This window comes from Callospermophilus lateralis, chromosome 19, assembly GCF_048772815.1.
Source record: "Callospermophilus lateralis isolate mCalLat2 chromosome 19, mCalLat2.hap1, whole genome shotgun sequence".
NCBI classification, from domain to species: Eukaryota; Metazoa; Chordata; class Mammalia; order Rodentia; family Sciuridae; genus Callospermophilus; species Callospermophilus lateralis.
This window is the reverse complement of record NC_135323.1, coordinates 22523281-22534079: the sequence shown is the minus strand read 5'-3', so window position 1 is coordinate 22534079 and position 10799 is coordinate 22523281. Positions and strand designations below refer to the sequence as shown.

At 44.1% G+C, this 10799-nt stretch overlaps 1 pseudogene; it reads left to right on the top strand.

The window, feature by feature from the left end:
• The first annotated feature begins 690 nt into the window (after window positions 1-690).
• Window positions 691-9191, top strand: LOC143385464 (ATP synthase F(1) complex catalytic subunit beta, mitochondrial pseudogene; annotated as a pseudogene).
• Window positions 9192-10799: the final 1608 nt, after the last annotated feature.

The following is a 10799-nucleotide window of genomic DNA, read 5'->3' as shown; positions in this document are numbered from 1 at the left end:
CCCAATTAGCTCCTTCTGCTTCTGTCTGCTTACTCTCAAAGTCTGTGTACCAATGATTTTAGGTTGTCTGCTACAGGTAATTTACACGTCTACTCTGGCAGTAACGTAAAGGACACTGTAAGAGGAACTTCGAGGAAACCTGTGACCTTGCTATGCGTTTGACTGCTCATTGCTAAGCAGCACCTCAGATACACCCTCCACTACTTCTCACCTTGGAGATTTAACACACACTGTGGCTTAGCCACTGCTCAGCCATCTTGATCCTGGAGGGCTTTCCCACTCTAAGTGATGATTTTGTTTTCTCAAGTCAGCTTTTTGGATACAGAAGGAGAAGTGGCCTCAGTAGTTCTCTTGTTTTGATCTGTTTTCTCCCACCAGAAAGCAGAAAATGACTGCCTTTTATCTGTTAAACACAATTTATGGAGCTCTCAAATTAGGCTCTAACAGACCAAAGCATGCTAAAGTTCATGTCATCAAACAGAAACTCAATTGTCTTTCAGATCCTCAATGAAATCAGGAGACAGCCAACAGCCACCCACAACAGTCCAGTCCTAGCTGCTGCTCACGCAATCCCTCTGCATTAGCCCTTGAGAGAACTGCCTGCAGCCACTCTGGCCAGTTGCTTTTCATACTGTGTTGCTGTTTTGTTTCCACTTGAACTACCTCATAAAAACCAATTGTGCCCGAGCGATGGTGCCCGTGCGATGGTAATCCCTGTAATCCCAGCAGCTCAGGAGGCTGAGGCAGGAGAATCACAAGTTCAAAGTCAGCCTCAGCAAAAGTGAGGTGCTAGCAACTCAGTGAGATCCTGGCTCTCAATAAAATACACAATAGGGCTGGGGATGTGACTCAATGGTTTTGTGCCCAAGTTGAATCCCCAATACCAAAAAAAAAAAAAAAGATTGTCCTGCCATGCCCCATGGAATACCTTATCTAAATCTTAACTAAGACGCTGGGGTTTTGTGAATCACTGATGAAACCATTATCTGGTTTGGATCTCAAATATCTCTGGAAGGCCCCTATGGTAAAGGCTTAGTTGCCAGCCCGAGGCACTGCCGCAGAAGGGGAGTGGGGTCTAGAGGAAGGGTGCTGGTTATTGGTGGCATGACACTGACTCTGCAAGGACCCCCCGCTTGCCTCTTAGCTGCCATGAAGTAAGCCCCTTTGATCCCCCATGAACTCTTTGCACAGGCCCAGAAGAAACAGAGCCAACTGACCATGGACTAAACGCTCCAAAACCAGGAGCCAGAGCAACTCTTTCCTCCTTTAAGTTTATTATCTCACACATTTTGTTACAGAAATGGAAAACTGACTAACCAATAAACAATGGCACAGGGTAAACATTCCCATTTGAAAAGGGAGGAATAGAAGAAAACCATGAAGGATCAGACCAAAGCAAGAATTAAACCAGGTAGGACAAACATTAAAATCTGTAGCTGTATGCCCAACATTTGGGGGTACTTGGGAGTGTGATGTGAGCTCCAAAGGACTTAGTAATCCACCCGTATGGCTTTGTGTGCCACAACCCATCCAACACTCTCTGGGGTTCGCTCTGTTCACTGCCTGCAACTTTCCTTAGCAGGCATTCCATGTTGGTGGCATCTTTAACTTCTGGGGTCTCCATTATAGCTTCAGCTTAACTCTCATAGCTTCAGGCATCACCCTTTCTGGTGCAGCCTGCAGGGACTCCAACCCTGCCTCCCAGGCCTTCCTTTAAAATCTGAGTGGAAGCCTCTGTGTTACTCCAAAACCCTTGCTTTCTGCATACCTACAAAACCCACATTATGTGGATGATGTCAGTCTCCCATGGCTGGAGCAGTAGTCAGTCCTGCTTAGACCACATCATAGTGGCCTCTGACTACCTCAACAACTGCACAGTGAAATGATTCCTGAGGGAGTAACTTCCTGGGAAGCCCTATGTAAGCAGTGCACCCTAGCACTCTCTTCTCAAACTAAAGTCTTTCAAATCAGATTATATTTTTATACCATTGAGCCTGACATGGATCCTGAGAGCCCTCAAATTAGCTTTCCATTGTCCTAGTACAAAGCACTTGGCTTCTTTTAAAATAATTTTTGTTGGGGGGTACCAGGGATTGAACTCAGGGGCACTCAACCACTGAGCCACATCCCCAGTCTTATTTTGTATTTTGTTTATAGACAGGGTCTCACTGAGTTGCTTAGTGCCTCGATTTTGCTGAGGCTGGCTTTGAACTCATAATTCTCCCACCTCAGCCTCCTGAGCCACTAGGATTACAGGCGTATGCCACTGCACCTGGTTTGACTTCTTCTTAATGGCACTAATCTCTTCAGTAACCTCACCTTCTTCAATTCCAATTTACATGTGCTTCTTTTCTGCTAAAGTATAAGTTTTTCAAATCATTCAGCTCTGCTCTTTGCTCTTAATTCTCACAATAAATCTGGCTAAAAGTAGACAGCAATATGCTATATCCTGAATATATAGCATGCTATATATCCATGCTATATCCTGAATATTGTGCTGTCTTGAAATTTCTTCCACCAGATTAATTAATCCGTCATCCTTAAATGCAGTGTCACTCAAAGTCTCAAGGTGTGGACAAAATGTAGACCACTCTTCTCTAGAATGTAACAGTGATGTCTGGTAGTCGTTTCCTATGGAGTCCTCATTTATGTTTGGAACCTCATCAACACAGCCTTTACCCTCTGCATTTCTTTCTTTCTTTTTTTTTTTTTTTTAAAGAGAGAGTAAGAGAGGGAGAGAGAGAGAGAAATAATTTTTTAATATTTATTTTTTAGTTATCGGCGGACACAACATCTTTGTTTTTTTGTATGTGGTGCTGAGGATCGAACCTGGGCCGCACGCATGCCAGGCGAGCATGCTACCTACCGCTTGAGCCACATCCCCAGCCCCCCTCTGCATTTCTATCAGCATTCTGGTCTTCTGAGCTCACACCAGAATCACTCATCAAGCTCAAGTGTTCTTAGACTTCTTTAGTCTGCTTATCTAAACATTTCCACACTTTTTCCACAAACCAATTCCAAAGGCTTCTGAATGCCATCATCAGGTATAGTAATAGAAATGACCCCACTTTTTTTTTAAGTCATGTTATTTTTTTTTAAAGAGAGAGAGAGAGAGAGAGAGAGAGAAGTTTTTTAATATTTATTTTTTAGTTTTCAGCAGACACAACATCTTTGTATGTGGTGCTGAGGATCGAACTCGGGACGCACGCATGCCAGGCGAGCGCACTACCCCTTGAGCCACATCCCCAGCCCGACCCCACTTCTTGACACCAGTTTTCTGTATTAGTAAGTTTCCCATCACTGTGACAGAATACTTGAGAGGAACAACTTAAAAGAGGAATGATTTATTTAGGTTCATGGTTTCAGAGTTTTGTCTGTAGTCACTTGCTTCCATTGTGTGGGCTTGTGGTAATGCAGGATGTTGTGACTGGGAGCTCATGGTAGAGCAAGAATTGCTCACCTTGATGTGGATGGGAAGGAGAGAGAGGGAGGAGGGGGGCGGGGGCGGGGAGGGAGGGAGGAAGTGATAGGAAAGGGCATGGACAAGAGTTACTCACTCAAAAGGGATACACCCCAGTGACCTACTTTCAGCAAATAGGCCCCACCCCCTAAAGTTTCTGCCAGGCCACCATTGGGGAACAAGTCATTGATACATTGTCCTTTGGGGGACATTCCAGATCTAAACCACCTTTGTCACTATAAGATTTAGTGATCCACTCATGGGTATACACCAATGAGAACTGAAAACAACAGTCCACACAAAAATTGTCCATGAGTGTGCATAGTATCATTGTTCCAGATAGCCAGAAATGTCCATCAGGTGATAAGTGGATAATTGTAATGCCAGATTCATAGGACCCCAATAGACCTCCAGGAGCCAAATTCAATGCAATCACACAAGAGTCTTTATTGCAAGCTCAAGCCTGGACTCACAACCATTCCCGTCGCAGCTGTCCCAGGGAGTGAGTCCCAGTCCTTTGTTCAGTGAGATTTTATAGGTTTTGGGGGATACTCTATGTGTCACAACATCACATAGCAAATCATTCCATACCTCGAGAAAGTCAAACAACAACTCTTAACATTGATTAGCACATTCACTGGCAGGAACAAGTTGGGTAGGGGTGATTGGTTAGTACAAGAGGGGGACTCCTTTGAACTGATTGGTTAAGGCCACGAGGGGTGTACGTGTAAAACTACATGGTTTCCCAACATATTATCAACCACCATAAACTACTGGGGGGGGGTCATCTGGCATCCCTGGTATTTTCCCTGTCTCTTGCTGATTGGTGGTTGCTAGGGGGTTGCTATGGGTCTTCACCTAGCCTAACTGAGTCAGGGACACCTGGGGCCACAGATCTCTCCTGTTATTTGCAGACAAACAACTCAGCAGGGTGGGTATGTGCTTAGGAGCGCTCAGTGGGTTTTTCCAAGGACAAGGGACACGCCCCTTCCTTGGACAGGCTTTGCTCTGAGGTAGAGGCTGGTTTCTCAAAAATGGAGACACAGCAGTTTCTCATAATCAGAATGTGGCATATACATACAATGGAGTTTCATTTAGCCACAAAAAGGAATGCAATGCATATGCCCCAACATGGATGTATTTTGAAAACACGCTGGGTGAAAGAGAACAGACTCACACATAAAAGGCCACTTAGAATATGATTTCATTTATATGAAATGTCCAGAATAGGTAAATCCCTAAAAGAAAGAAAGATTCATGGTTGTCAAGGGCTGGGGTGGGTGAGGATGGAGAGTAAGTGCCAATGGCTACAGGGTTACTCTTCAGGGAGATGAGAGTGTTTTAGAATCAGTGATAGATAATACTGTAATAGATGCCCAACTCTTTGAATAAATTACAAATCACTGAGTTGTATATTTTAAAAGGGTGGATTTATGGCAGGTGGATGGTATCTCACCAAGCAATTATTTTTTAAATGTGTATGTAAGGGAACTTCCTTGCTGAGATCCATCACTTAGTGTCTGCTCCACCAACTGCAGCACCCAGGAAGGCAAACACTGGGCCTGACTTACTCCCATTGGTTGGTGCAGGGCCTGGCAAAATAACAGGTGCTCAAGAACTATTGGTGAGCGCTGGGGTTGGGGCTCAATGGTGGAGCACTTACCTAGCACATGGGAGGGACTGGATTCAATTCGCAGCACCGCATAAAAATAAAAAAATCAAATAAAGGCACTGTGTCCTTCTACAACTAAAATATTTAAAAAGAATTATTGGTGAATGAATAAGTGAATGGGACCAGTTTAAATGCTGCCTCATTCAGATGGACACAATACCTTTATTTTATTTTTATGTGGTGCTGAGTTTCGAACCCAGTGCCTCACACATGCTAAGCGAGTGCTCTACCTCTGAGCCACAACCCCAGCCCCTCCTGAGAAAATTTCATCTAGTATTTCTGTATTTGTACAAAGAAGATCTATGTTGGCTCAAGTTCCCATATCCAAACTAGGAATCTAAAAGTTTTCTGCAAGCTTCTTCAATGATTCCAGACTTGCTTGGTGGAGTTAGAATTCTGTGCTTTGTATTGTCTGCCAACATTTTAGAAAAAAGTCACAATAAGGACCTTCAGGGTGGGGGTTGTGGCTCAGAGGTAGAGCACTTTCCTCGCATGTGCGAGACCCTGAGTTCGATCCTCAGTACCACATAAAAATAAATAAGTGAAATAAAGGTATCATGTCCAACTAAAAAAATAAATAAATATTTTTAAAAAATAAGTAAATATTTTTAAAAAATAAAATAAAGACGCTCAGGTATGGCAGCAGACGGCCAGAAATCTTTCTACAGCAGAGACTGGAAGCCTGGGTGTCCCAAGGTCCTTCAGGAGAACACTAAGATGAACATCCTATTGAGAGGAGAGAAATTCTTACATTTGAGAGAGAATAGGTCCTGCTATTATGTTATTATTGTCAATTTAGAAGAAAATGCTCACTTTAAAAAACTGGATGGGAGCTGGGGATGTGGCTCAAGCGGTAGCACGCTTGCCTGGCATGTGCAGGGCGCTGGGTTCAATCCTCAGCTCCACATAAAAAATAAAATAAAAGATGTTGTGTCCACCGAAAACTAAAAAATAAATATTAAAAAAAAATTCTCTCTCTCTCTCTCTCTCTCTCTCTCTCTCTCTCTCTAAAAAACAAACAAACATATAAACAAAAAAACTGGATGAGCCAGATGCAGTGGTTCACACTTCTAATCCCAGTGGCTCGGGAGGTGGAGGCAGGAGGATCACAAGTTCAAAGCAATTTAGTGATGTGATAAGCAACTCAGTAAGACCCTGTCTCTAATAAAACACAAAATAGGGCTGGGGATGTGACTCAATGATTGAGTGCCCCTGAGTTAAATACTAGTACCCCACCCAAGAAAAATGGATGAGGAGAGGCCCAACAAACATCCTTCATACACAGAGGACTTGCTGACCTGCCACTGGACACACATCTACATGCCAAATGAGATATTGTGTTTTAACGTTCTGAGATCTCTATGAGGGAAGTGTCATTGTCTCCACTTTTTGTAGGAGAGCAGTAAGTCTCAGAGGCTAGATGACTTGCCAGTTGCTTGATGTAGGGCTTCAGTTGGCACCCAGGCCTGTCTGGTTCTAGAAGTCCCCCTCTTCTATCATGTGGCTCTCCTCTGATAAACCACTGTTCAATTTAACGTGGACTCTCTGTTTGTTACCTGAAGGTAATGAGTGGGTTATTTCTCCCACCCCCTCCTTTTATGATATTTTCTCACTGTAACAAGGCACCAAAGTCTTTTCTTGCTCCTGGCTCAAGGTGAGAACAGAGGTGGCCTCTGGGATATGCAGTAGGCTGGACCCCAGGCTAAATCCGGATGTCTGCTGAGACTCCACCTGTGCTGTGCATCCTGAGGTCCCTGTCATGAGTCCTCACCAGAATTCTTTCCTCCCAAGCTCCATGGACCCCAGTGCTGGTACCTGACCACCAGCCCTAATGTGGCCTCAGAGCTCAGGAGTTGGCCAGCCTGGGCAACTGGGTGAGATCCTGCCCCAAAATAAAAACTAAAAAGGGCTGGGCGTGTAGCTCAGTGGTAAAGCAAATTTGGGTTTTAAAAAAAAAAATGTATGGTGAAAGTAGAGAGGGCAAAACACTATTTTTAAAGCTTTTGCCTTTTTTCTGGGGTAATAGAAAAATTAATCTGGGAGGAGAAAGAAGTTCCCTTTTATTTGGGAAAAGATATTTGCTGAAGACCTTTTAGTTGCATAGGTACCAATAGCTAATATTTTTGAGTACCCATTCACTCAGAATATACTTGCTGGGTACCTACTTGGTGGTCGGACCCTCTTCTAGAGACTGAAAAAGTAGTTACCAGAACAGTCAAGAGCTCTGCATTGGGGGCTTACAATGAAGCAAGATCAGTACATACAGTACACAATAGTAACATGGTGTTCAGTTCTGACCTCTATGAATATTAGCTCATGGCACAGGGCTTATGAGCTTGGGTCTGGGGGCCAGACTGCTGGAGTCTGAATTTTAGTTCTGCAATTTATCAGCTATGTGATTTTTAGCAGGTTACTTTTTCTCTCTGATCTTCTGTTGCCATATTTACAAAACAGAAAACAATAGTTTCTGCATCAAAAGTTGTTGTCAAGATTAAATGAGGACTCAGTCTCTACCCGGACTCTGCCCTGTTGAGTTTTGTGGGCCATGTGGCTGCTGCATCAGCCTCCAGACCTTGCAGGGACTCAGCCCTTCGGCACCGCTACCCCAAGTCCAGCTGTTACTAAGGTCGCCCCGGCAGCAATCTAGCCTTCCAGAAGCTAGCAGCCCAAACATCTCCATGGTCAAAGCAGGCCAGCCACCAGGCACATGGTAGCAGTCATCCATGTAGTAGTGAATGTCATTTGATGAGCGATCACCACCTATCCTAAATGCCCTGGAAGTGCAAGGCAGGGAGACCAGGCTGGTTTTGGAAGTGGCCCAGCATTTGGGTGAGAGCACAGTAGGAACCATTGCTATGGGTGGGACAGAAGGTTTGGTTAGAGGTCAGAAAGTCTTAGATGCTAATGCACCAATCAAAATTCCTGTTGGTCCTGAGATCTTGGGCAGATCCATGAATGTCATTGGAGAACCTATTAATGAGAGTTTCTATCAAAACCAAACAATTTGCTCCTATCCATGCTGAGGCTCCTGAGTTCATTGAGATAAATGTTGAGCAGGAAATTCTGGTGACTGGTATCAAGGTTGTGGATCTGCTAACTCCCTGTGCCAAGGATAGTAAAATTGGGCTCTTTGATGGTGCTGGATGGAGTTGGCAAGACAGCGCTGATCATGGAGTTGGTTAACACTGTTGCCAAAGCCCATGGTGGTTACTCTGTATTTACTGGTGTTGGTGAGAAGACCCATGAGGGTAATGAGTTACACCATGAAATGATTGAATCTGGTGTTATCAACTTAAAATATGCCACCTCCGAGGTAGCATTGGGGTATGGTCAAATGAATAAACCACCTGGTGCTCATGCCCCGGTAGTTCTGACTGGACTGACTGTGGCTGAATACTTCAGAGACCAAGAAGGTCAAGAGGTACTGCTGTTAACTGATGGTGTCTTTCGCTGGCTCAGAGGTATCTGCCTTGTTGGGCAGAACCCTTTCTGCTGTAGCCTGCCCTGTCCACTGATGTGGGTACTATGCAGGAAAGAATCACCGCTATCAAGAAGGGATCTGTCACCTCTGCACAGGCTACCTATGTGCCTGCTGACGACGTGACTGACCCTGCCACTGCCTTTGCCCATTTGGGGCTACCACTGTGCTGTCCTGTGAGATTGCTGAGCTGTGGATCCTCTGGACTTCTTTCGCATCATGGATCCCAACATTGTTGGCATGAGCATTGTGATGTTGCCTATGGAGTGCAAAAGATCCTGCAGGACTAGAAATCCCTCCAGGATATTATTGCCAGCCTTAATGAGCTTTCCAAGGAAGACAAGTTGACTGTGTCCCATGCATAGAAAATGCAGCTTTTCTTTTCTTAGCCATTCCAGGTTTCTGGGATCTTCACAAGTCATGTGGGGAAGCTGGTACCTCTGAAGGAGACCATCAGAGAATTCCAGCAGATTTTGGCGGGTGAATATGACCATCTCCCAGAACAAGCCTTTTATATGGTGGGACCCATTGAAGAAGCGGTATCAAAAGCTGATAAACTGGCTGAAGAGCATTCATTGTGAGAGGTCCTCTTGCCAAGCCAAGCACTCATCCAGTGTATTGTTCCTGTCCTTGCCTCTAATTCTAATAAAACAGTTTTCCTCTGTAGGCCACACAAGAGTCTTGATTGAAGACATTATGTTCTGTCTGAAGAGTATTTAAGGTTTCCAATAAAATGTACACTCCTCCCCAGGGGAAAAAAAAAGATTAAATGAGGGACTTAGCAAAGGATGGCTATGTTGCCCAGGCTGATGTTGAATTGTGATCCTCCTGCCTCCGCCTTCTAAGTTACTGGGATTACAGTCCTGCGCCATCACACCTGGCTCATCATACCTTTCTGGAGTCTTTCCACTTTTCTGAGGATGTCAGAGAGTCCATGAGGATGACCATGAAATTCCTGAGTCATTGTTTCATGTCTTCCTCAATCCTGATGACCTTTCTACTTCACTAAAGCTACCCACAGGAATGGTCCTTGCCCTTTTTAAAAAATATGTATATATATTTTAGTTATAGATGAACACAATATCTTTATTTATTTATTTATTTATTTATTTATTTATTTATTTTTATATGGTGCTGAGGATCAAACCCAGTGCCTCGCACATGCAAGGCAAGCACTCTACCACTGAGCTACAACCCGAGCCCAGTCCTTGCCCGTTTTGAATGACTAGATTTCTGTAATCTTAAACTCCAATATCCTGCTCTGTATCCTCTGTTGAAGAGTTTCTAAGGTGGCCACAACCACACCTCCTATTCCATGTGCTCTTGTCCAATGTGATAGGGATCTGTGTTGTTTCCATTGAATATGAAATGGTCTGTGGTTGGCAAAATCAATGCTCTGTACCTTCAGAGGCTAGATCATAAAACGTGATTTCTCCATGGTCTTCTTTAGAAACTCTCTGAACACAGTTGCCATGCTGTGAGGAAACCCAGAATATATGAAGAGACCACATTTAGATCTCCTAGTCAAAGGCCCCAGCTCAGATCTCAGACATCAGCCTGCAGTAGTCACCAGACTCAGGACTGAAGAAGACTGAGATAACCTCAGCCCCAGCCACTGCAACAGCATGAGAGACCATGCCAGTAGTGAAAGCCACCTAGCCAAACCCAGTCAACTCCCACAATCATGGAGAGAGAGAGAGAGAGACAGGGAGATAGATAGATAGATAGATAGATAGATAGATAGATAGATAGATAGATATTGTTGTTTTAAACCTCCAAAGTCATACAGTTATTCCTTATGGAACAAGAGTTGAAATATTATCATTTCCTTCTAACTCCCTCGTTCTCTGGCCCATCAAACCTCTGATCTCCCTGGACACCTGCTCTGCCTTAACCAAAGTTTCCCCCAGACACAATTAGAAATAGTCTGTGTTGTCTCCCTGATCTTTAGAACCATGTTACTAATTGGCTGAGAGTTTTTTGCTTAATGTAAATACAGATAACAAAAAGGAAAAGTGCAGCTTCCTTAGTGTTAACAGCTCTGAACTTAGAATGCCAGCTGCTCTCAGCTCTCAGTGTGTTAGAGCTCTGAACTTAGAATGCCAGCTGCTCTTATTTCTTGGTGTTAGCAACCCTCCCGCCACTCTCAGCAGCACAAGCTTGCAACTCTTAAGAGCTGCAGCTAGAGG